This window comes from Juglans regia, chromosome 9, assembly GCF_001411555.2.
Source record: "Juglans regia cultivar Chandler chromosome 9, Walnut 2.0, whole genome shotgun sequence".
Classification (NCBI taxonomy): Eukaryota; Viridiplantae; Streptophyta; class Magnoliopsida; order Fagales; family Juglandaceae; genus Juglans; species Juglans regia.
In genome coordinates, this window is record NC_049909.1 from 85887 (window position 1) to 112337 (window position 26451).

The 26451-nt window shown below is 37.7% G+C and overlaps 1 long non-coding RNA gene across 1 annotated transcript; it reads right to left on the reverse strand.

The window, feature by feature from the left end:
- Positions 1-761: 761 nt before the first annotated feature.
- On the reverse strand, positions 762-3742 carry LOC118349448. Its single transcript, XR_004802389.1, has 3 exons — positions 3440-3742; positions 3255-3338; positions 762-978 (listed from the first exon to the last, which is right to left on the reverse strand). It is a non-coding gene; the product is annotated as an uncharacterized LOC118349448 (long non-coding RNA).
- Between the last annotated feature and the right edge of the window lie 22709 nt (positions 3743-26451).

Consider the following 26451-nt stretch of genomic DNA (forward strand, 5'->3'; position numbering starts at 1 on the left):
TATAGTAATTAAATCGATAATGTTCGATACAAAATAAAAGTTCAAATAAAAAATAAAACTACTGACTAAGATTATCCAAGTCCTCCTGAATGACAGTAATGCGTCTCTCTCAATCTCTTACAGTTGAACCATGATGGGCACAATGATCCTCTCCACAATCCTCTCCATGTCTTGGATCAAAAGTGTGCGATGCTCTTCGAGCAGGGATCACATCTTCATGGTAATAGCCCCCTCAGACTGTCTATCAACATCGACATCAGTATAAGCTAGACCATGCTTCATGCCACTATCTTGTGCTGCTGAAACATTAATGCGAGCCTTCCGCAAGTGGCCCTCGCTCTTGCTAAAGGTGATCTTGTTAAGGGGTCCGATCTGTGGTTGCCTCCACTCTGTCATTAGCACATCGACTCTCGATTATACTAGGAGTTTAGAGATCATTACTGCATACGGTAGACTACCTCCACTAGAATACCGTGACGCAGATCGGATGTGGATGAGGAAGTATATAGGCAAATCAATCGGCTCTCCTCGTGCTATTCGTAACATAAATCGAGCCCGTTCGATGCCAAAGTCAGTCTTGTGTTTCCTCGGATCAATATTATGGGAGACAATCAAATTCAGCATTTGAAAAAATGTGATACAATCTGTAACAACCCCGTCCCTAGAAGGGCGGAATCGCTACGTACATACCATCCCTTTTTTTCTTTTCTTTCTCTTTTCTTTTCTAGTAATATGTGATCAGCATGAATATGACACACGTGTACTCTAAATTTCTAATTTAATAAAGGGAACACCTAATAGACATTCTATTCAAACATTCACCCATAAGAAACTCTCAGAGTCCATCCCAACATAAAATTGTCTATACATAAACATAACCCATCATCCATAAATATAACTGTTCTAGTTAAAGAAGGCACTAAGCGTTTGTCTCTCCCTCTACAATAGTGCCTTACTCCCCAGCCTTTTTGTCATTACCTACACATTTAAAACAAAAGTGAGTCGAATACTCAGTAAGTAGTGCACCATGCTATTAACTTATTAATCACATAATCTTTTCTTTTGAAAACATGCATACATAAACATTTGCTACTCGTAACAATGCTTTCATGTATAAACAGTTTAAGGAATAAGCCATACTTTCATGCATAAACATTTAAGAAATAAGCAATAACTATGCTTTCATGCATAAACATTTTGAGAAATAACTATACTTTCATGTTTCACTTTCTTTGACCGGTACCCACTATTACGCCCCGTGTTTTAGGGTTAGTGGTCTTCCTTTGGACCTGGATTCTGCCCGTGGCCACAGCTTGAGAATCCATTTCAGTCAGGGGGTAGCACTGGGTGCACTACCAGTACTACTTACCTGGCATTGCAATCTGCCCATTCCTTTGGTACCATTTTCATTCATATGGCCATTACGTATTTTCATACAATAAGACGTTCATTTATTCTGTCCTTTCTTTCATTCATTCATTTCAGCCCTTTTAGTCATTTCTTTTCAGTCAGTTTCATTTAACAATGCATTCATCGAAAAAAAATCATTTAAAAGCATGAGCTTAAACATCATTTTTCATGGCATCCATAAAGTATTAGTTTATAAGGAAAATTTAAAACATTTTCTTCGCGTCATTTAAAGCATAAGTTCATAGGGACATTTTAAAACACTTTGTTCACGTCATTTAAAGCATCATTTCATAGGGACATGTTAAAACGCTTTCTTCGCGTCATTTAAATCATTAGTTCATAGAGACATTTTAAAACTCATTTAAAGCATCACTTGAAGCATAAGGCATGAGACATTCATTTCCTTTCCTTTGCAATCAAAATGTTTTCATCATCTTTCTTAGTTCGATGCACATGCATTTTTATGAACAAGATACATTTTCATGCTATACTACATATAGGAATAATCAATAAGTTTCTTGAGAGAGCATGTATGAAAATCTTATGATTTAGAACCTACGTGCATGCATTACCTTATACACATACACACAATTATAGTTAATAGGGGCTATCAAGAAATGGCTTGTACATACTATATTCATTTACTCTTTTCTTTAGAAGAACAATTGCAATAAGAGAGAGAAATTTTCTTTCATAAAGAGAGCTTGGTGTAAGAACATGGTCATAGCTACTTACTTATATGCTCTTAGATACTTCCAACTTCAATATAGGTCCTATTCCAATAAATAGCATAAGCGTGTTAATACTCACACAATATTCTTTAGCCCTCCGAGAAAACCACGATATTACAATCTAACGTTCCTTCTATGCTTAACATTAACCCAAATGACTACTCCTCAACTCGACTTACAAGAGAAATAACCTAAATATTAAGACATGCTACCTGTCCATGGAAAGACTATTTTAAAAGTTTACATGAAAAGTAGTTAAGAATTCATAGGCTTCAAGCAAGGTCTCTTTGGTTCAAGCTCACTTTGGGTTATGGACATTAGGAGATAAAATCTGGAAATTCTCAACAATGGGCTTTCAAATAGATTTAGGCATATCAGATAGGCTAAACAAGCTTAGGAAACATGCCCTTTACATCAACTTGTGATCCCTTATTATAAAAAGGTTAGCTTATCAATATTTTCGACTCTTGGGTTAGGTAGAATTTAACCAAACGAGGGACAACATAAATGGGCTATTTTTACATCAAGACATGGCATGACATGGACTTATGAATACTTGGACAGCTTTACCTATCATAATATATCATGCATAATTCATCTCTTATACCTAAACCAACTATGTTATAATCTAATCACACAAGCAATATTTAAATAGTTTGGATAACACCTCCCATTAAAATTAAATTAGCATAAGGTATAGCAAAGTTACTCATAAGCAAACTTTTAAACACTCAAGTTCTATCCACTTAATACCCTTTAAAAGAAAAAATATAAAATTATAGAACCAAGCAAAACCTTTAACCGAACCTCTTAGCATTCTAAAAAAAAATCGCCAATAAATTTGAACACAAACACATGGTACCGACATATATACGTTAAAATCACACCAATCATCACCTATGATTAAACCAAGTTTAATGACAACATAGCAAATTTCGAAATATAGGAAAGCACATAACAAAAACTACTTTAACATATTCGGTTTGGGCTAAAAACAGAGCACCCATATTTATTTACAAGATGGTAAATTAACAACACCAAAATACAAGTTAAAACAACTTAGTGAGCTTCCAAAATCAAACTAAATCAAATGAGTCAAATTAGGATTTTTACCTTGAGCTCTTAGCCCCTTTCAAAACACAAGTGGAATACCAAATAGGGAAATAGCCATGTGGATGAAGAGCCAAAATGATAGCACTGTGTTACCCCCAAAACCGAAACATCAATGGATAAGGTAAATCATGAAAATCGAAACCAATATGGAAACCATGCTCGGAAGTGAACCAAAAGTTTATTACCTTCAAGATTTTACCCTTTTGAAGATGAAAACAAGCTTTGGTTCCAAGCTTTGAGGCAAAATCGGAAATGGGTATGGAGGTAGTGTTCTCGTACGGTTTGAAGAGGATGAGAGAAAAAAAAAAATTTATTCTTCCCTTTCCATGGAGTCACAAAGCTTGAAGGAGATGAAGAGAACTTGGTTTCTTGAAGATGAGAAGAGAGGAGAAGAAGAAAGGAAGGTGTGCATCGGCTTTAGCTTGCTTGGAAAGGAAGATGAAATTTTATTTCTTTCTTGGGTGTTGACCGACGAGTAGGAGTAGAATGCTTTAGGATTAGTTTTGTTTTTCTTTTCTCCTTTTGTGTTGCTTTCAGCGTAAGCTTGGAGGATGGAAAATGACATTTTAGTCTTTGTTTCCTCCTTCCATCACAAGGAAACAAATGGATGGTGGAGATCTATCCACTTCAATGATACTTTTCACCTACCAATCTAATGGTAGAGAATAATTGGATCATTTCTTCAATGAATAAAATAAAAGGGCCTAAGGAAAAATATTTCAAAGTTTTAAAAATCATACTCTTGATTTATTTTAATAAATTATATTTTAAAATAAACCATACTCATCTTAAAATAAAATTATTAAAAATAATTAAAATCTTTATCTCAAAATATTTAACTTAGAGAATTAATAAAATGACGTAAGGACCTATGTAGTAGGACTCGGGTATTACACAATCAACCTGTTTGATCACCTTGCTGCCATCATATGGAGGAGCCGAATTATCATACATCAACTGATGAATCTCATCATGAGTGGGATCGTCGTCTGCTAAAGCCTCATCCTCAATGGTATCCTCACCATCTATCCCTGAACCCTGTTGTTGTGCAGGGTATGCACCAAGCTCACAGGCGATCCTAAGAAATTCAGTTATAATGTATGTTGAAATAGTAATACTCACTCCCTGAATAATGAACGAGAATGACTCCTCAATAGCCTCCATTTGACCCATGGCCCAATAAAATTCATTGACCATGTCAGGATAGGCCACCCCTCTCTACTGATAGATCAGGTTCCATCATCTATCGCTAATAATAGATAATAGGCACCTCCCACCCTTGATAAAATCACGAAAATCTTCTATAACGATCTCTCACTCAACCAGTATCAACCACCTCGGCTCACTAGCTTCACCGCTAGTTTGGCCCTCTCTCCCACGTTTCCTTCCAACATATGTTATTAATTCATTGTTCATAAAACAAAAAGACAATGAATATAAATAAAATGGAAAGTTGTAAAATTTATACTGAGTACTGGTCAAACTAAAAGGTAGCCTATTCGAATAGCGCGTTCGAACGGTTTGAAAACTGTTCAAATAGTTTTTTCCAAATAGAAATTTTCTCGTTCGAACGTGGCACGTTCAAACGGAAAAACTAGTTGTAAACTCGTTCGAATAAACTTACTTCATTTGAACGGATAAAATTATACAAAAAATAAAACTATTTGAACAAAAGTGACACTTGTTTGAACGGTTTATACACATTCAAATAAATAAAAAATATTATTCGAACAACATCATCATATGGCCATCATTGTGATAATTTAATAACGTTCAAACTATTGTTTATCCGTTTGAGAAAATATATTCAAACGAATAATTAACTCAGTTTTTTTCGTTTGAATGTGTAGTGCCACGTTTGAAATAAAAAATGTCTGTTTGGCAAAAAGTATTAGAATACTTTTCAGGCCGTTCGAATGAGCTAACCCATGAAAATTCATGGCTGAGTCGACTCAAAACCGAATTAAAAACCAACGATTCATCAAGAATCGTTGGTTTTAAGCATATAAACTTACATGGAGTGAATCCATCATTTCTACGGCCAAATGTTGTGTGTGGTTATAACATCCCGCTCCTTCTTCTCTCTAATAGTGAGCAAATTCCAAAGATGGAATTTATTATAAGGAGGGGAGGATGTAACAGTTTGCTCATTCTCTCTAGCGATCGTGAGTCTCGTCTTGTGTGCCAAACCTTGAAGGCGTGTTTTTAATGTTAGCAATTGATTTTAAAGTACGCCCAGTGTTTTAAAGCCCTCAAATATTTTAAATGTACTCAAAATATTTATATGGGGTATTTTCAATGTTATTGGACCAAGCCTGATGATTTTAAGAAAGACAATTGTAATATTTTTGAGAACTCCAAAAATATTATAAATGTGGAAAATTATTTTATCTAAATGATTTTAGTTTTTTAAAGTAATATGGTACTTAGAATTATGTTGAAAATTCTAATTAATTAGATGGTTTTATTCTCGTAAAAATATTTAGCAAAACTTCATCATTTATTTAATGATGAAAGAATATTATTTTATAAACTAAAATTGAGTTTAAATTTATGATATAGTATTCTATCTTAATTCCTCTTAGTGTTTTCAGTGAAATCAATGTTTAATTGTCCACCGTTGGATCTAGATTAGGGATCTTAGATGAAGGGCTAGGATTAAATACCCAAAAGGGAAACCCTAGCCCCTCATTCCCCCACCTTCCCTCTCTCTCCAGTCACGTGTGCAGCCCCCTCCCCCTCAAACTGAATTCTCACCTTCGGCGGCCCAACCCTTACCGTCGTAGCAGCACATGCTGTCGACCAACAGTAGCTCCCCCTCATGCCAGCGACCACCCCACTGGGTCCAGCCCACAACATCTCTCTCTCCTCCACTCGAAATGGATTTCCCTCTCTCAGAGGTCTCCACCATAGTGCCGCCGTTAGCCACCCCCATGCCACAGCACCACCACCAGTAACCTCTTCCCTCATTGGCGACCTCTTGCTAGCCCCCCCATGCCCAGTCGAAGCCCCCATCACCCACACACTGTCTCACCCTCTCATGGGTCCTTCATGACCCACAACTAGATCAATCGCCACCTAGCCACTGTACCGCCTCAAGCCACCACCGAGCTCCATGAACCCCCCAGCACCTCCTTTAGCCCCTCCATGCCTCGCCATAGCTAGCCAAGCTCCCCCTCCATTCCCCTTGTTTGAGACCCACGACCCAAGCTCCTCCATGAGCCACCATGTCTCCGCCGTGTGCCACCTCAGCACCACTATGAGGCAACTGTGAATAACCATTGTACGTGGCTAGCCGCCACGTACAACCCTTCCATAGCCACCAATGAACTCCCCGCCATGTCGACCACCCCCGCACCACCTAGATTTAGTAGCCAAAATCCTAGATTCGGTCCTCGAGATAGCCTCATTCCATGGTCACGGTAGTGACTACTACCGCCCAAGCTAGTGGCTTCTGATGCTATTGGTTGTGTCGGACAGCGATGCAACGCACGGTATAACTTTCTTTCCCTTTCCCTCATTAGCTTTCTTGTGAAGTTGGTTGTTGACTATGTTGTGTTGTAGAGTTCGCTGTGCAGTGTGGTCATGTGAAGTGTGGTCATGTACGTGAAGTGTTGGGCATAGTTGTGTAGTGTGTTGTGTAGCAGTGTTGTGAACTGGGTTGTATTGGTAGTTGGAAAGTGTGAAGTAAGGTTGATGCGTGGTGTAGTGTGGGTTGAAAGGAGTACATGTGGAGTGTACTCTCATGGCGTAGTGTGGAATGAGAAAAGTATACGTGGAGTGTACTCTCGTGGCATAGTGTGGAATGGGAAGAGTACACGTGGAGTGTACTCTCATGGCGTAGTGTGGATTGGGAAGAGTGCACGTGGAGTGTACTTTGCGTGGCGTAGTGTGGATTGGAGGGAGTACACGAGGAGTGTACTCCGTGTGGTGAATCGTGATACACCGTGTGGCGTGGCACGAAGGAATGGATGATTGGATTGTTGAGGAGCGTAGAGCGTGATGTGTAGTATTGGGAACTGTGGAACAGTGTCCCAGATTAATTATGATGTGACCGTGAGGTCAAAGTGACGTGTGTCACTGTATAGCAGTGTTATGGCTATTGTACATGTGAAGGGATGGAGTGGCATAAATGTAACGCCCCGGTCCCGCTTGGGTCGGAGAGTTACTTTCTAACACTTAAACTCACATTTCAACAATATGAAAAAAAAGACTCCAAATTCCCAATATCATATAGAAAAAATTTGATTCAAGCCACTATACTTAAATCATCTCACCCAAAGCCTCAAAATCTTGATCCTCAGCTGAACCATCAAAATATCTGAAAAATATTATCGAGATAAGGGGTGAGTTATCAACAACTCAATAAGCAGAGAGCATATACTAACATGCAAACATGAGCATTTAGAAAGTTCGGTATGCAAAACAAGAAATTTACTTTCAGAATGTAGAAACAACATATTTTCTTTCAGAATGCATAAACAAAACTTGTTACAAAACATTAGAGCGAAAATTTTCAGAAAAACAAACTTGTTCTAAAAAAGAAAGTCATTTGGCATATTCAAACTGAAACATTATATTCATATCACCTCATAGCATCACAACGGGACAAATACCATGTTTAACCTCTGTGGTAGGGTTATAAACCACCATTATACCCGTGGCTGGGCTGTATACCATGTTTCACCCCCATGGTAGGGTTATAAACCACCATTATACCCGTGGCTGGGCCGTATTCCATGTTTCACCCCCGTGATAAGATTATAAACCACCATTATACCCATGACTGGACCGTATTCCATATTTCACCCCCGTGGTAGGGTTATAAACCACCATTATACCCGTGGCTGGGCCTTAACAGAAACAGAACAGAACATCATCGGAACCAGATCACATTCAAATACAGAATCAGAACTTCATGCCAAGGTTTTCAGATGACACATCATATCAAAACAAAATACTTAATAGCTTCAGATCATTTCACATGTTCAAAATAAACAGAGTCCAAAACATCTTCATTTATTCATAGCAAAAACTTTTAGATTTTCATATTCGCTCATTTTGTATAGTTCAGAAACAGAATGCGCAAAATTAGCTCGTCTATACCAGTCATGACAAAAAATAATTTCTCTTATATAGAATTTATGCATATGCAAAACAAACATTTGAGGTCGTTTCATATTTCTTTTCAAACAAACATGCATATTTTCAAAGTCGATCTCATTTTATTTCTTTTATGCAAAACTAGTATATGAACCCCGCTTACCTAGACAACTTAGATTTTCAGAATTTTCCTCAAAATGTCGAGTCGACTATAAATCGGCACCTATACAAATAATCACATAATTTCCGTAAGCTTTCAATCAGTTACGAATTTCGATATTTAAGCCTAAACTTCTAAAATAACTTATTTTAATATCTCAAAACTTAAAACCCTCATAATCCCAAAATATATCATCACTTCCGAAACATCACCAATATCCACCATGACCATCGTCAAACTCAAAACACCAATATTTAAACCCGAAACAGCCAACAAATTTCATAGCATAAACCAATTACACAAACAACTCCACCATCCAATCCAACCGACTCCCTTACTCCTTGGACTCAGTCCGGCACAACCAACCAATTAACAGTAAATATGAGTTAGCGCAGAAATACATTTAAATCTCAAAAGTTCTTTACGAAAAATACTTACAATACTATAATATAATTTTTGAAAGATCACGGAGGTGCTAGAAGTGGCGGCAAAACAACGGAATAGTGCAAATTGTACTGTGGCCGTGGGTCTCAAAAACTCACTTTTGAACGGGGACAAACCAACACCCAAGATTGATAGGGAAGGGATTAAGGATGTCGGTGAAGCTAGTGGTGCTGGTGGTTGGCCGTGGGTGGCGGCGCAAAGGGTGGTTGAAGTGCAAAAATATCCAAATCGGAAATGGGGTTGGTTGTGCTTCACCGGTGATGGATCGGAGCTGGGGTTGGGTCCATTGGGTTGCTAGGAGGTGGAGGATGAAGTGGTGAAGAAATGGTGGCCGGTGGTGGCGCGACGGCGGCGCAAGGAGTGCTGCGGCTTTAAGCTGCTCGTGGGGGCTATTGGCGGTGATGGAGGAGTTAGAAATGGAGGGGGAGTGTCGCCGGTAGGTGGGGAAGCTGAAGGAGTGGGCGGTGTCGCGCACAGAAAGCAGCGGTTCCGGAAGAAAAGAAAGAAAAAGAAAGAAGAAAAAAAAAGGAAGAGAAAAAGAAAGAAAAAAAAGAAAAAAAAATGAAGGGAAAAGAATGAGGTCTAAACCTCACAACTTGGGTCACAAAATTTCAGCGAAAATTATTTCAGAACAACAATTTAAATAAAATTAATTTAAACACATTGACTAAGTAAAATTAAATAATTAAATCCAACGATACAATAATTTTAAAACCCACAAACTAATTTAAAATAAGAGAAATTTAAATGCAAAACAATAATTAATATTAATAAAGCATAACAAAATAATTTTCACAACTTAAAAAAATTATAAAATAAACCAACGAGAAATCCAATAAATTTTAAAACAAGAGAACTAATATTTAAATTAATTAAAAATAATCATTCAGTTAAAAAACACTAAAATACGGGGTATCACATCCTCTCCCCCTTAAATAAAATTTCGTCCTCGAAATTTGTAAGGTCAAACGTCAATGCTAAGGCAGTTACAAGATACAACTCAGAACATGCTTAAGAAAATCACACCATCAAAAACTCCCAAACAGGCATGAGTAATGTTCTCTCAAGTCTACTGCGAAAGGCGATTCCATCATATTCGCATTAGTCTCCCAATGGCACCTCACGTCTAGTAATCCTGGGCAGCCACGTAATCCGAAATCTCCACTTCCACAAAACACTCAGTAATTTCTGATGATTATTATCTTCACACAATAAACTGGTAATCTCAAAATCACCAAGAATGTCCTCCTGAATCTACACCAACTATCATCCTTAAATTTGATATGGATCAAATCCCAGAACCCGCCACTATAACCCCGAACTAATAACAAGCATATCCAAACTAGATCAATACTTTCAATCTCCAAACAAATAATCTCCTTGAAAATCCCTATATCAATAACTCGACTCTAATCAACCCCATTTTAATGGTCACATACTAATCAGTCTCCAAAATAAATCAAGCTAGCACACCAAGTCTACATAATTAAAAACTTAAATCTTATTTCAATTTAGTCCTTCAAATCTGTAATTCTAAAACCTTAAATTATACCAGAATCATTTTCTGAAATCTGTAAGATCGATGAACTTATATCCAATAATAAAACAATCGACTCCTGAAGCTTTCAAAATCTAAAATATTAAATGATAACAAATCATTTCCTAAAGTCTGCAAAATCTTAAACTTTTGGTGAAATTCGCGTAAATCTATCCTTAAAGTTTGTTGAACTTACAACCTCCTATTCTAAAGCCTTGTGTCATACATCCACGAAATCGAAAACCTCAAATGTCCTACTCCCCAAAAAGATCACCCAAACCATGTCGTTCCTTTCAAACCTTGATATTATGAAAGCAAACCAAGTCGATAAAAGTTCAAGCCTATTACACTAAATATAACAATAGTCTTCTCAGTCGTACCATCTTTCTACCATAACTTAATCCTTAACCCAATATTTAACTTCGAACGAAACGAACAAAATAAAATAAACTTAATAAATAAAATAACATAATTTCAATTCAAATAAAATAAAATCAAACAAAATGGAGTAAATTCAATTTAGACATAAAAAAATAATAACAATAATAATTTCAAATTAAACCTTTAAACTTTTCTAGTACTGCACATATGGTTTAACCCATTCTTAGCCATATCTTTAACCAACTCATATAGTCCTTCCTACTATCTAATGTTGTAATCCCGACATCGCTCTAAACTCTTGTATATCTTTAGAATCTAAACCACAAAAATCTAAACCTTAAATCTTATAAAGATTATCTCTTATAGCACACAAAGTAAGCTTGTCGGATCTAAAATCCTTAAACCTCAAAATATCAAACTCAATCATAAAGTCTGCAAAATTTAAAACCTTAAAATATCCACAAAATCAGTTCTTATTCTTTACAAATCTACATCTCAAATCTGAAGTTTCTTCCTAAACCCACAGATATCCAAAACTTAAATGTTTTTAGTCTGCAGAACCTCAAACCTATCTTTCGGTCAAACTTGGTCAACTTCAAAAGCTAAACCTTAGATCATTTCCAAGTCATGTCCTACACCCTACAGAATAAGCTTACCAGATCTAAAACCTGAAATGTTATAAAAATCAGTTCTTAGAATTTGCAAAATCTAAATCCTCAAATCCCATCAAAATCAATCATAAGGTTTTGAGAATCTCAAACTTAAATATCCACATGATCATCCTTAAATTCCCCAAGTTCCTACACTGAAATCTAAACCTCCAAGGTTTATAGTATGCTGAATTCAAACCTGACTCTGATACCAACTGTAACGCCCCGGTCCCGCACGGGTCGGAGAGTTACTTCCTAACACTTAAACTCACCTTTCAATAATATAAAAAAAAAAAAAAGACTCCAAATTCCCAATATCATATAGAAAAAATTTGATTCAAGCCACTATACTTAAATCATCTCACCCAAATCCTCAAAATTTTGATCCTCAGCTAAACCATCAAAATATCTAAAAAATATTATGGAGATTAGGGGTGAGTTATCAACAACTTAGTAAGCAAAGAGCATATACTAGCATGTAAACATGAGCATTTATAAAATTCAATATGTAGAACAAGACATTTACTTTCAGAATGCAGAAATAACATTTCTTTTAGAATGCATAAACAAAACTTGTTACAAAACATCAGAGCGAAATTTTTCAGAAAAACAAACTTTTTCTCAAAAAGAAAGTCATTTGGCATATCCAAACTGAAACATTATATTCATATAACCTCATAGCATCACATCAGGACAAATACCATGTTTAACCCCCCATGGTAGAGTTATAAACCACCATTATACCCATGGCTGGGCCGTATACCATGTTTTACCCCCGTGGTAGGGTTATAAACCATCATTATACCCGTGGCTGTGCCGTATTCCATGTTTCACCCCAATGGTAGGGTTATAAACCATCATTATACCCGTGGCTGGGCCGTATTCCATGTTTCACCCCCGTGGTAGGGTTATACACCACCATTATACCCGTGGCTAGGCCTTAACAGAAATAGAACGGAACTTCATCGGAACCAGATCACATTCAAATACAGAATCAAAATTTCATGCCAAGGTTTTCAGATGACACATCATATCAAAACAAAATACTGAATAGCTTCAGATCATTTCACATGTTCGAAATAAACAGAGTCCAAAAAATCTTCATTTATTTATAGCAAAAACTTTTAGATTTTCATATTCGCTCCTTTTGCATAGTTCAGAAACATAATGCGCAAAATTAGCTCATGTCTACACCAGTCATGACAGAAAATATTTGAGGTCGTTCCATATTTCTTTTCAAACAAACTTGCATATTTTCAAAGTCGACCCCATTTCATTTCTTTTATGCAAAACTAGTATATGAACCCCGCTTACTTGGACAACTTAGATTTTTAGAATTTTCCTCAAAATGTCGAGTCGACTATAAATCGTCACCTATAAAAATAATTACATAATTTTCGTAAGTTTTCAATCAGTCACGGATTTCGATATTTAAGCCTAAGCTTCTAAAATAACCTATTTTAATTTCTCAAAACTTAAAACCCTCATAATCTCAAAATATATCATCACTTCCTAAACATCACCAATATCCACCATGACCAACGTCAAACTCAAAACACCAATATTTAAACCCGAAATAGCCAACAAATTTCATAGCATAAACCAATCACACAAACAACTCCATCATCCAATCCAACCAACTCCCTTACTCCTCGGACTCAGTCCGGCACAACCAACCAATTAACAGTAAATATGAGTTAGCGCATAAATACATTTAAATATCAAAAGTTCTTTATGAAAAATACTTAGAATTCTATAATATAATTTTTGAAAGATCACGGAGGTGGTGGAAGTGGCGGCACAGCAACGGAATAGTGCAAAATGCACTGTGGTCGTGGGTCTCAAAAACCTACTACTTTGAACGGGGACAAACCATGACCCAAGATTGATAGGGAAGAGCTTAGGGATGTCGGTGAAGCTAGTGGTGGTGGTGGTTGGCCATGGGTGGCGGCACAAAGGGTGGTTGAAGTGCAAAAATACCCAAAACGGAAATGGGGTTGGTTGTGGTTCACCGGTGATGGATCGGAGTTGGGGTTGGGTCCATTGGGTTACTAGGAGGTGGAGGATGAAGTGGTGAAGAAATGGTGGCCAGTGGTGGCGCGACGGCGGCACAGCGGCGCAAGGAGTGTCGCGGCTTAAAGCTGCTCGTGGGGGCTATCAGCGACGATGGAGGAGCTGGAAATGGAGGGGGAGTGTCGCCGGCAGGTGGGGAAGCTGAAGGGGTGGGAGGTGTCCCGCACGTCAGCGCGAGGAGGTGGGGCTGGGAAAGAAGACGCAACACAAGGGGAGAGAGGAAGAGAAGTCGCGCAGGAAACAACAGTTCCGGAAGAAAAGAAAGAAAATGAAAGAAGAAAAAAAAAAGGAAGAGAAAAAGAAAGAGAAAAAAGAAAAAAGAAAAAAAATGGTGGGAAAAGAATGAGGTCTAAACCTCACAACTTGGGTGACAAAATTCCAGCGAAAATTATTTCAAAACAACAGTTTAAATAAAATTAATTTAAACACAGTGACTAAGTAAAATAAAATAATTAAATCCAACAATACAATAATTTTAAAACCCACAAACTAATTTAAATTAAGAGAAATTTAAATGCAAAAAAATAATTAATATTAATAAAGCATAACAAAATAATTTTCACAACTTAAAAAAATTATAAAATAAACCAACGAGAAATCTAATAAATTTTAAAACAAGAGAATTAATATTTAAATTAATTAAAAATAATCATTCAGTTAAAAAATACTAAAATACGGGGTATCACAATAAAAGTAACGTAGTGGGATGCTAGGTGACGTGACAAGGTTACAGTGTAACTTGGGAGTAGTCTGGAGGTACGTGACGTAAAGTGTAGTTGTGAATGGAGTTTTGTCGTGTTAAGTGTTGGGATGAACTTGTAACGTGATGGAAAGTAGGAAGAGCCCTGCCAACTGAGTAAGAGAAGGTTGGTATTTGAGTATGGAGCTGGTTTACACAAGCGGACGTTAGTGGATTATATGTTGCTCTTAGGTGATAAAAGGGAGTAGGGTACATGTGTAATCTGGTGAGACGTGTGCTGGACAGATTTAACATACGTAATGGGTAATCTGTCCTAAGCATAGGTGCACAATGTTTGAGCCTCAAAGTTGGCTTAGAGTTGTGTGATATGCATGGATGAGGATGATGACGATGATGAGGAAGCATAGGCTCGAATGTAGGAAGTGACGTGTGTGTTGTCTAGGATTGGGATGCGTGACTTAATCGGTCTGAGCCATGCATTAGGATGAGGTTAATAGGAAGAGTAAGGTGTAGGTCCTAGTATCTTAACCCTAAGGTGAATCATGAAGGTTCACTTTAGTGGATGAGCACTCAAAGTAGGACATTGAGTTTGGAAGAAGTAGTGACCGTAAGTAGATTTCTGAAGGTTTTAGCATAGTAAGGGACACGTAAGAGCCCGGGATAAAAGGAGAGTGTTTCCAAGTGAAGTGTAGTTCTATTTCTAGTTTAGTTGCTTATGTACTAGATAGAGAATGACACTAAGGTTATGTGTATGCATGAAGGTTGGTTGTCATCTGACACGCACGTGAATGGACTGCATGGTATGAGAATAGCATGAAGACTAGGTAAGTATTATGTTCATACGCTTCTAGAGTTTTCTAAAGATACTAACGAAACGGAAAGAAAATATTTTCCTTTACGATGATTTACAAAATGAACAATGTTTTATGAAAACATGCTAACTATAAGTCTTCAAGTATACGTACGTAATGACCATTCTGGGCAGCCCTTTTTATGCAACCCAAGTATTTAATTGTATGCATGTGATGGATGACTATACATAGTAGATATTGGATGTAGTCTTTTAAAATGAAAATGTGAGGCTTATGCCTCATGCTTTTAAGAACTGATGCTTTATGGATGCCACGAACTGATGGTTCGAATGATGCTTCTAGTGTTGTTTAAGCTTATGTTTTTAAATGACGTTTTTCCATGAAGGAACTGAGTAATGAAAGAATGAAAAAAGTGACTGAATGAATGAATGCTATGATGTATGAAAATACTTAACGACCATGATGAACGAATGAACGAATGAGGGTACCAATGAAAGGGCAGATTGCAATGTCGGGAAGTAGTGTTGGCTGTAACAGCCCGCTAGAAATTCATTGGTGGAATTTCTATTGACTTTAGGAATCTCGTGAAAACTCCATAAGTTTTTACGAATCGACCAATCGCATAGGTTTTAGTCTGTCAACATAGTCAGTGTTATCACTCACTATGGTGCTAATAATATGAGTTTAATTATTTGAGGTAGTTAGAAGTGTCAAAATGCGTTATGGTCTACGCCATTAGACTCAGAGGATTATTTAGGATTTTATGGCGCAATAACTTATTTTCATAATTCCGGACGAAACGTCTGTTGAAAATTGTGAAATTATTTTTAGGGGCACTTCAGGGTTGAATTTCGTTAAACGATTTTCACTATAAGTTAATATGAATATTTAGAAATTTTTAGTACTAAGTTTATTATGTATTTTTTTGGAGTGAATAGTAACCTCGATAAGCGCACCCATTGCAGTGTTTTCAAAATCACAGTGTGGAATGTCCAAATTAGGTTAGAGAAGTTTTATTTGGACACTTGGCTAGATTTTAGCCACACTTAGTGAATGGTATTAGACACTTGACACAAAGAAGAACCATTAGATAGATTTGTGAAGGAATCAAGGTGTGAGATCATGCCACCTAAGCAAAGTTGTGTTTCATCTGTTCAACCAATTTGTGCCAGACCAAAGAGGGTTTCAACCCTAGCAAAACCCTAAATGATTGGAATCCAATTGAAACCCCAAAAGCTTGGTTGAAACCAAAACCCTAAATGGTTTTCCCAAACCCTAAAGTTGGCCTCCAAACCCTTTTTAATCCGATTTCTAGCATTGTGTTTAATCACTTGATTAAATCACTTCCACATGCTATTAATTAATCAAATCCTTGTTATGACATCATTATTCAACCTTTTAAATCTTGGGAATTTGATTGGGCCAAGAAAAATTGATTTTGGGCTTGATAGCATCTCAAACCCTAACCAAACCCCCTTTAAACCCCAAATTGAAGCCCACTTGGTGGGGCCCACCAAGGCCCACGAAATTGGCCACCTTGGCAAAGCTTCTTGGAGAAGTTTCCTCCCCCACATGGCAGACCATCCACTGCCATTGGCTGCACCCAATAGTGCCTTGATGTGAAGGAGAAATCCACTCCATCAACCTCCATCTTTCACAGCTGCTGCAAGCAGTCTCTGCCCCTCTCTATTCTCCACTTTATGTCACATATCCACCTCCAATCAAGGGTCATTCAAGCCCATAACTTCTCCCTCCAGAAGTCTAAAGTCGTGCAAGACATACTTCTCTCCATTTTATCACTTCTTTCTCCCGTTCTTAGAGAGAAACCCAAAAGAGCTCTCTCGGGCAGATTTCTGAGACTTTTTGCGTGGCCATTTACGACCCTTTGTATGTATTTTTGCATGATGATTCCTTCACATAAGTTGTTCGTCTTTGAGTCTAGTTTCCATGGATATATTATTAGTCTCATTCCATTCTCATTTGGTTGGTAAAAAGTAGTTTTAACCATGGAAAGGTCATTCTGGACGTGAAACTGGAGAGTATGTTATGTTTTGGAAGTTTTGACCAAGCTAATGGACTTATCTTGGTCTGAAAATTTTATGGAGTGTTGTTAACATGTGTTTATGAATTTTCATTGAGGTTTTGTTGCATGAATAAAGCTTTTGATGATAGATTTGCTTAGAGTTAGAAACTTGAAAACTGGAAGTGGAAAAACAGTTTCTGATTGGTGAAAGTTTGAATATTTCGTGGTTTAATCTTATTCCAAAGGCTTTGATATTTTTATATGATGATCCTAAGCCTCTTATATACATGTTAGGATGTTATTTCGAAGATATTTAGTATTATTTTTAAAGATATGATTTTCTATGCAAGAGGATTTCGGTTAGGCCTAAACTTTGATGTTTTTGAGTTAGATCCATGTTTTATTAAATTTTAGCCATGTGATTTTAAGTTTGATGGTTGGATCTTCTTTAGGACACATTTTTAAACCATGTGATGTGTTAGTTTGAAGATCACATGTCTTTAAGCCATGGATCAAGAGATTGATCATAGTTAGTTGGGAAAATCAGTTTCTGTTTTGGACTAAGTTTAAAACCAAAAACTCCAAGTGTTGTTTTGTGTTTTTTGGTGAGTTTTGTTTGATGTTTTAAAGCATGTTTGATCTTAGGATGATGTTATGAATATGTTAGAAGTAAGATTTGATTTTTTGGAATTCTTGGAGATGTTTTTATTAAGGTCAAAACTTGTGATTTAAGGTTTACTTTTTGTTAAAAAGTTTGGGTCTTTTTACAAAAAGTTTGGTATTGATAATTAGCTTTTTCTTAATGGATAGTTTTAAGGGTGTTTTTAAACTTAGGATAGGAAGATCTTTGTTACAAGATTTTGGTTTATTCATGAGTTTTGGAACTTGAAAGAATTGCAACCAAAATAAGACAAATGGCCTATGTAGGTTTCGGCCATAGTGAGTTTTTCATAGTTGTGATTGGTTTTAAATTTTTCTGAGTTGAGATTTGAGTTTGGGACAAAATTTACATGAGGAATGTAAATTTTGGTAATTTTTTAGAATTAGGATACCAAATCCTTAAGTTAAGGGGTAAAATGGTCATTTGCCCACATGTAGAGGGTAAAATGGTAATTTTACTCTAAGTTGTCTCTTTTCACATTTTTAATTGTTAGTAATTAATTTCTAACTTTTAGAATAACCTTTTACAGTTCCTCGTGTTTCGCGCTTTATTCTAGTAGAACGCGACGATCGAGGTAAGTTAGCTTTTAACTTACTATCAGTTTAATGTGTATGAGTGATAAGTAAGGGAACTAAATTGTATGTATGCATGTTATCATATGTGCCATGCCAAGTCATTACATATTTATCTGTTACACAGAATTTATTCTGTCATGAATTATTCATCTGTTACAAAAGATATTCTGTCACGTATTCCTATACATTGCAAGCATGTCATGTTAAGTTAAGTATGCCATCTGTTACATGTATTTCATGTCATGTAAGATTCACTGTCACATGTTACACCATGTTATGAAATGTTGTCTGTTATATGGTATGCCATGTTACGAAATGTTGCATGTTACATGTATGCCATGTTATGAAATGTATTCTGTTACATTTATGTCTTGAAGTATGTCATGTCTGTCATCTTATGTTCATGTCATGTTATGCTACGTCAGGACTTTTGTCTTTTATGTCACGATCATGTTACGTCACGTTACGAAATGTCATGTATGCCAGTTAAGTTATTCATGTCAATCACGACCCTAAGCGCTAGGATGGGGTAATATCCTAGTGGAACTCCTTTGTTCACGCTGGAGTGTCTAAATAGGTGTGAAATTCCCTGGGTTGACAAAGTACAGTCAACAGGTTGCGAATGGGGCCTAATTAGCTGGTCACCGGAGCGCGCCAGACACTAACTCCGATGGTGCCACACATTACGTTACGTGTGTCCACAGCAAGTGTGGCACAAACAAATAAGTCATGGGGCCACAACAACTATGGAGCATGAAGTATAGGGCCACAAAAACTGTGGAGCATACACTATGTGAGACACAGCAATTGTGACACGTAGAATACGTGGGGCCACAACAACTGTGGAGTACGTATTAAATCACTCACAGCTGGTATAGAAACCTGTGATGTGATGCGGTAATCGGCAGGGACACACGGCTCAAGGGGACCTGTGTAGCACCCATATGGTCACTTTAATGATTAAGTCTATTGAATAAGATTCCAAGTTCATGTATTTCATGTTCAAGTCATGTTTCAAGTTCACGTTATGTTACGTTCAAGTTTACGTTCACGCAATCATGGTAATCCCATGAGACAAGAATATGTTTCAAGTTCATGTTATGTTATGTTCACATTTACGTTATGTTCCAAATTTACATTTATGTTATGTCATGCTCAAGTTCATGTTCAAATTATGCATGTTCACGTTCATGTTATGTTTTAAGTCCATGTTATATTTCAAGTTCACGTTCATGCTATGTTTCAAGTCACGTTCATGCTAAGCTTCAGTTTCAGTTTAAGTTATGCCAGTTATGTTATGTTGTATGTCAAGTTATGCTATGATTACTTATGATTTGATTACGCATTCATGCTTTTACTGCCATGCATGCATCATTAACCTGTGTGGAAGTTTTCTGTTAACTTGCTGAGATTTGTAATCAAATCTCACTATGGTAGTCCCAACTACCATTCCCTCCGAATGGTAGATTTTGTTTTAGGATCTGAAGGAGAACCGGGAATCGACCAACTGGAAACGGCCGACTAAGCGACGATGCGACGTAGATGGTATTACAATAGTTACCTCAGATTACTACTTGTATTGGTGGAGTTCAATCTCCAGCACTCTTTTGATCACAACCTTATGGACTATTATTGTAATCTTAGTTGTTTAGTATGTCGTTAAGTATGAAGTATGTTTTAAGTATTTGAGATATTTTAGTTTGGTGCATAGTATTGCTAAAGGAAAAAATTATCCGCTGCGAATATTGCATAATGCTAGATGCATGTTAGGAATATTGCATCTTATATGTCATGAACGGGGGCAGGTAACCTTGTGTTGCATGTCTCGACACTTCAAATGTCCGTCCGATCCCAAGCGGAATTTGGGGGCGTCACATTGACAGTGCACACAGTACTGCCCCTAGACCGATGGATTCCCAACCCGTTGCCACGGATGGAATCAAGGTCCAAAGGAAGACCCGCTAACCCTAGCACACATGGCGTAATAGTGTGTAAAGGCCAATGGAAAGTGATAAGAGAATGCATGAGTCTTCGGACTATTTAAGAAATGAAGGCACTTGGCGGGATAAATGTTTTACTAAAAAGAAAACCCCTTTTTAATAAAATCCCCCACCTAGTGATGTTTACAAAATGAATGTATGCTTATTGTCTTGCATGTATGTACGTATGAGTGATGAATGCATGATTAAAATCCTATGTTGCTATGTTTTTACGATACAAAGTAATGCTTACTGAATATTCGACTCATTTTAGTTTTTACGTATGTCCCTCCCCCCTTAGGAACTAAATGAGAAAAACGCGTCATGACAGACACAACCCAAAGGGAAGAGCATGGAAGTCTAGGTATGAGAGTTTTAAATGTATGAGAGGCATTTTTATTTTAAGTTTGATGTTTTTCTGCTGTAAACCTCTATTATTCTCCAAGCATGTTTTATTTTATAACGCAGAGTCATGCACACTGGGTATGGACGTAAAAAGTTGTAAAATGAATAGTAATTCCCGTCGTCCTTTTTAAAATCATTTTCTAAAAAATCCCACCACAAGGACGGGCAGTACAGTGGTGGACGAAAAACCCCACAAAAGGGGTCGGATTCGATTCGAAATCCGACCCCATATTCATCCTATTTTGTCCTAATATCAAGCTCAAATAGACAAGGATGGTTGGTCATACCTCTTAGACGATAGAAAATGGTCGTAGAACGGCAAAGATTGGTGGCAAACGATGGCTCACGACGGCTTATATTCGAACGGTTTGTAAAAATATGAACCGTTTGATATTCAAACTAGGTCTTATGCCTCGAACAATCACGTTTGAACTAGTATTTTTAAGTTCGAATGGTTTATTTGAATGAATTCATTTGTTCAAACCAAACTTTTTCATTCAAACAAATGTTTTACTATTTCAAAAAGAAATTGTTCCATTCGAACTGTAGATTCATGGAGCTTCCAGAATATAATATAATTTATTATAACTACTATATATGCTATACTACTATACTATACTATTCTACTATATATACTATACTATACTATACTATATATACTATTCTACTGTTCTACTATATATTGTACTATGCTATACTACATTACTATACTACTATATTACTATATACTATACTAATCTACTATATAATATACTATATTACTATATACTATACTAATCTACTATATAATATACTATATTATACTATACTATTCTATTCTACTATATAGTATACTATATACTATTCTACTATATACCATAATATACTATACTAAACAATATACTACTATATTACAAGACTCTCCTCTAACCATTTTCTCTCTCGTCGTCTTCCTAGAAGTGATTAGAGGGTGAATGGTCTAGGTGGTGTTAGGTTAGGTTTTCTTCACTCTGGTGGGGAGATTGCAATAGTATTTGTTTACTGAGGTACACAGAGGGTCAAGTATGGAAGGACTGGAGGAAATTTGGGAGAAGTTGAAATTAGCTGAAGAGGAATGCGAGCCTATCGAGATTTCCCCAAAGGATAATGAAGATTTGAAGAATTTGGGGGAGAGGAGCTTGCTGGGGAATATTTTTGCAAAACACAAAATAGGAAAGGAGGTCATTAGGAGCACCATGGAGAAGGTATGTAAGGTATGTGTACCTCTGACTTTCTGAGAGTTGGGCAATAATTGTTTTGTGATCACGTTTGCGAATCGTAGAGATAGGGCGAAAGTGATGAAGGGTTGTCCATGGTTAATTGACAACCATTTGTTTGCCTTAATGCCGTACGAGGGGAAACCTCAAATCCACTCGATGGATTTCTTTAAACAGGGGTTTTGGATTCAAATGTTCAATCTCCCTTTGGACTATATGAATTGCAGAATGGGGGAGAAGTTGGGGGACTCCATGGGGAGAGTAACAGAGGTGGAAGTTCATGACGAGGAGGTAGCATGGGGGAAGTGTCTGAGGCTGAAGGTAGTATTGGATATTAGGAAGAGTTTAGGAAGAGGGAGAACTATTAATCTACAAGGGAAGAAAATGTGGATCCCTTTCCAATATGAGAAATTACCAAAGATATGTCTGAAATGTGGTTGCATAGTGCACGGGACAGAGGGGTGTTTGAATGAAAAAGGGGGGCCAGGCCAATTTGGACTCTGGTTAAGAGCAAAAATGATGGGGAGGGGTCGAATAGAGGAGGTGAGAAGAGAGATGGAGGTGGAGGAAGAGGAGAGAGTCATACCTGAAAACAGTGAGGAGAGTGAGGGAACCCAAACAGTTGGGCTTGAAAAAATTCAGAGTGAGGTGGAAAGGGGGTCAGGAAAGGGCAGAAAGGGGAGTCATAACATGGGAAGTGAGGAAGGCACAAAGGAGGGGGAGGGTTTTAATCAAGTGGTTGCTATGTATACGCCAATAGTTGGTGATAACCTAACTAACTATGAGGGAACTAATGGGGAAATACTGGTGGTGCAAGAAACAAAAGGAAATGAAGAGGGGCTGGTGGTGAGGGGGAGAGGAGGGGGAAGGTGCTGGAAAAGGAGAGCAAGAGGGGAGGGAATTAGGGGGGTGGGTCAATCAGTCCTTTCCAAAAGAATGCATGAAGAAAGGGGTGGATTGTGAGCTTGATGAGGGGAGGAAAAAAAGAAAGAGGATGGGAAGAATGGAATTAGTTGATATTGAAGTTATGGCGGAGGCTGCTAGTCAGCCCCGCCAATCATTATGAATTGCCTAAGTTGGAACTGTCGAGGGTTGGGCAACCCTCGGACAGTTCAAGACCTTTGCAGTCTTGTAAAGGTTAATAAGCCCAGTGTAGTGTTTCTAATGGAGGTAATGATTAAGGCAGGAAGGGTGGAGTGTTTGAAACGAAGGTTAGAGATGGAGGGTTGTTTAGTAGTGTAGCCTATTGGAAAAAAAATGAGGTTTAGCATTGTTTTGTGGTAAAGGTATTGACTTGGAAATATTACATTACTCTCAATGGCATATAAGCAGTATTATTAGAGGAGATGGAGGTAAAAATAATTGGAACTTTATGGGGTTCTATGGGCATCCTGATGCCTCGAAAAGGAAGCTGTGATGGGAGTTATTAGCTTCATTGGGACCTAAAACAGATGAGGCTTGGTGCATTGGTGGGGACTTTAATGAGATTTTAAGGCAAGAAGAGAAAAATGGGAGAAAAGTGAGAGATGATAAAGGAATGGGTCTGTTCAGAGAGGTGTTAGCTGAAAAAAAACCTTTATGACTTAGGGTATGTAGGATGCCCTTTTACATGGAGTAATAAGCATGGGGATCATACCTTTACCAAGGAGAGATTGGAAAGATTTAGTGCCAATCATAAATGGAGGGACATGTTTAAAAGGGTGAAGGTTAAAAGCTTGAGTGCTACTTGCTCTAATCACAGACCTATTGTACTTGAGGCTAGGGAAACACCATTTGTGGCTGGCAGGAGGGAAAGAAGTTTCTTTTTTGAAGCTTCATGGATAAGAGATGAGGAGTGTGAGGAGGTGGTGAGGGGAGGTTGGAGTTCACAGGGTCCCAACTATGATCCATTGAGTAAGGTGCAGGGCCTCTTAAAAAATTATTGTGGGAGATTAAATGAGTGGGCTAAAGATAAGGAAAAAAATAGAGGAAAGGAGTTAGGAAAATTGTCTGAGGAAATAAAGCTACTACAGGACGAGGGGCCAGACAATGTTGAGAGGATAAAAGGGCTCCAAAAACAGATGGGGATCTTATTAGCTCAAGAGGCCTGAAATGGAGACAAAGGGCAAAAAACAAACTGATATAAACTTGGTGATAAAAATACCAAGTTTTTACATGCTTGTGCCTCACAAAGAAGGAAAAGAAACCTGATTAAACATGTGGTGGATTCTAATGGTAGGCTATGGGAAGAACAGGAGGAAATTGAGGGGGCCTTCTACAATCATTACCAACAGGTATACCAGTCAACTTCCCTATCGAGTGAACCTGTTTGGGTGCAATGAAATGTTGTATTACAGCTAAAATGAATGATGGTCTACAAAGAGCATTTACTAGAGAAGAAGTGGAAGTAGCTATGAAGCAGATTGGTCCTTTGAAATCCCCTGGCCCAGATGGATTTGGGGCAACTTTTTATCAAAATTATTGGAGAGTTGTAGGGGAGGAAGTGATAGAGGCTATCCTCAGTTTTCTTAAAGGGGATGGGAATTAGCTATCCATGAATCACACTCATGTGGTTTTGATCCCTAAGATTAAGGAGCCTAATAATGTTGGCGATTTCAGGCCTATTAGTCTTTGCAATATTTTATATAAAATCATTGCAAAGACACTAGCCAACAGACTCAAGGGAGTGTTGAATCAAGTTATTTCTTTAAGTTAGAATGCCCTTATACCTGGGAGGCTAATCACAGACAACATAATTGCAGCTTATGACATACTCCACTCCATGAAGCTTAAGAAGAAGGGAAATAAGGGGAGTATGGCCTTGAAACTCGATATTTCAAAAGCATATGATAGAGTTGAGTGGGGTTTCTTAAGGGCAGTTATGGTTAAAATGGGTTTTGGTGAAAAATGGGTGGCCCTTATCATGCAATGTGTGCAATCAGTTTCATATGCCATTTTGGTGAATGGGAAACCTGGTAATACTTTTGTTCCAACTCGAGGCTTAAGGCAGGGAGACCCTCTATCTCCCTACCTATTCCTTTTGTGTGCAGAGGGGTTTAGTACCCTTATGAACCATGCTGAAAGTAAGGGGGATTTAAGAGGAGTCTCAGTTGCTAGAGGTGGGATAAGGGTAACACATCTGCTCTTTGCATATGATTGTTTGATGTTTGGGCAAGCCTCTTGGCAGGAATGGATGAAGATGAAAGAGTTGCTTGACATCTATGAGAGGGCTTCTGGGCAATGTTTAAATAGGCATAAAACTTCTTTATTCTTCAGCTTAAATACTAAGGATGATATAAGGAGAATTATTAGGATGGATGTGGGGGTTAAGGATCCAAAACAGCTGCTAGAAATACTTGGGTTTACCTCTGATGGTGGGGAAATCCCAATATAATACTTTTAGAGGTATAAAGGACAGAGTTTGGAACAAAATCAGCAACTGGAAAAATCATTTCCTCTCACCTTCTGGAAAAGAAGTTTTGTTAAAGGCAGTGGTGCAATCAATCCCAACTTATCACATGAATGTGTTTAAACTACCCATGAAATTGTGTAAAGAAATAGTTGCTTTAATGGCCAGTCTCTGGTGGGGTTCTCAGCAAAATGAGAGAAGGATTCAATGGAAGAGTTGGGCTAAGATGGGGACTGCAAAATTAGAGGGAGGGATGGGGTTTAGAGAGCTACAAAGTTTTAATATTGCCCTTCTTGAAAAACAATGCTGGAGAGTGTTGAACATGCCATACTCAATTGCTGCTAGGGTGCTAAAGGACAAGTATTTCAAGCATACTGACCTGTTGAAAGCTAATCTAGGATATGGGCCTTCAAAGATATGGAGCAGTATGTGGGGTTCCTTAGGGTTACTAAAGGAGGGATTGGTTTGGATGGTGGGAAATGGTGAACATGTGAACATTTGAGAGGATAAGTGGTACCTAGACCTACTTTGTTTTCTATTCAATCACCTCGAAATAATTTGGGTCAAGAGGCAAAAGTGAAGGATCCCTTACTAAATGGAAGGTGGAACTTCATACTTGTATATGGCACTTTCCTACAAGAGGAAGCTGATATCATATGTGGTATACCTGTCAGTTGAGCTAATGCACTAGACAAAAGAATATGGGCTTTTACAAATGATAGGTTATATAGTGTAAAGAGTGGGTACCATTTGGAGAGGTCCAGAAGAGGTAGAGGGAAAGGATGCTCCTCGGAATCAAAAGTGGGAAAAGAGGTATGGAATAGAATTTGGAAGCTCAATAGTCCTGAAGTAGTGAAAATGTTCATATGGAAAGTTGTTGTGAACAGCCTACCTACCAAACTGAACCTGAATAGATGAAAAGTAATTGAAAACCCCTTATGTCCTGTCTGTGGAAGGGAGAATGAGTTAATATGCCATGTATTGTGGAGCTGCAGTGCAGTAGCTGATGTGTGGGAAGACAAAGAGAACCTAGTTCAGAAATGGCATGGAATGGAGGAGGATTTTATGGAC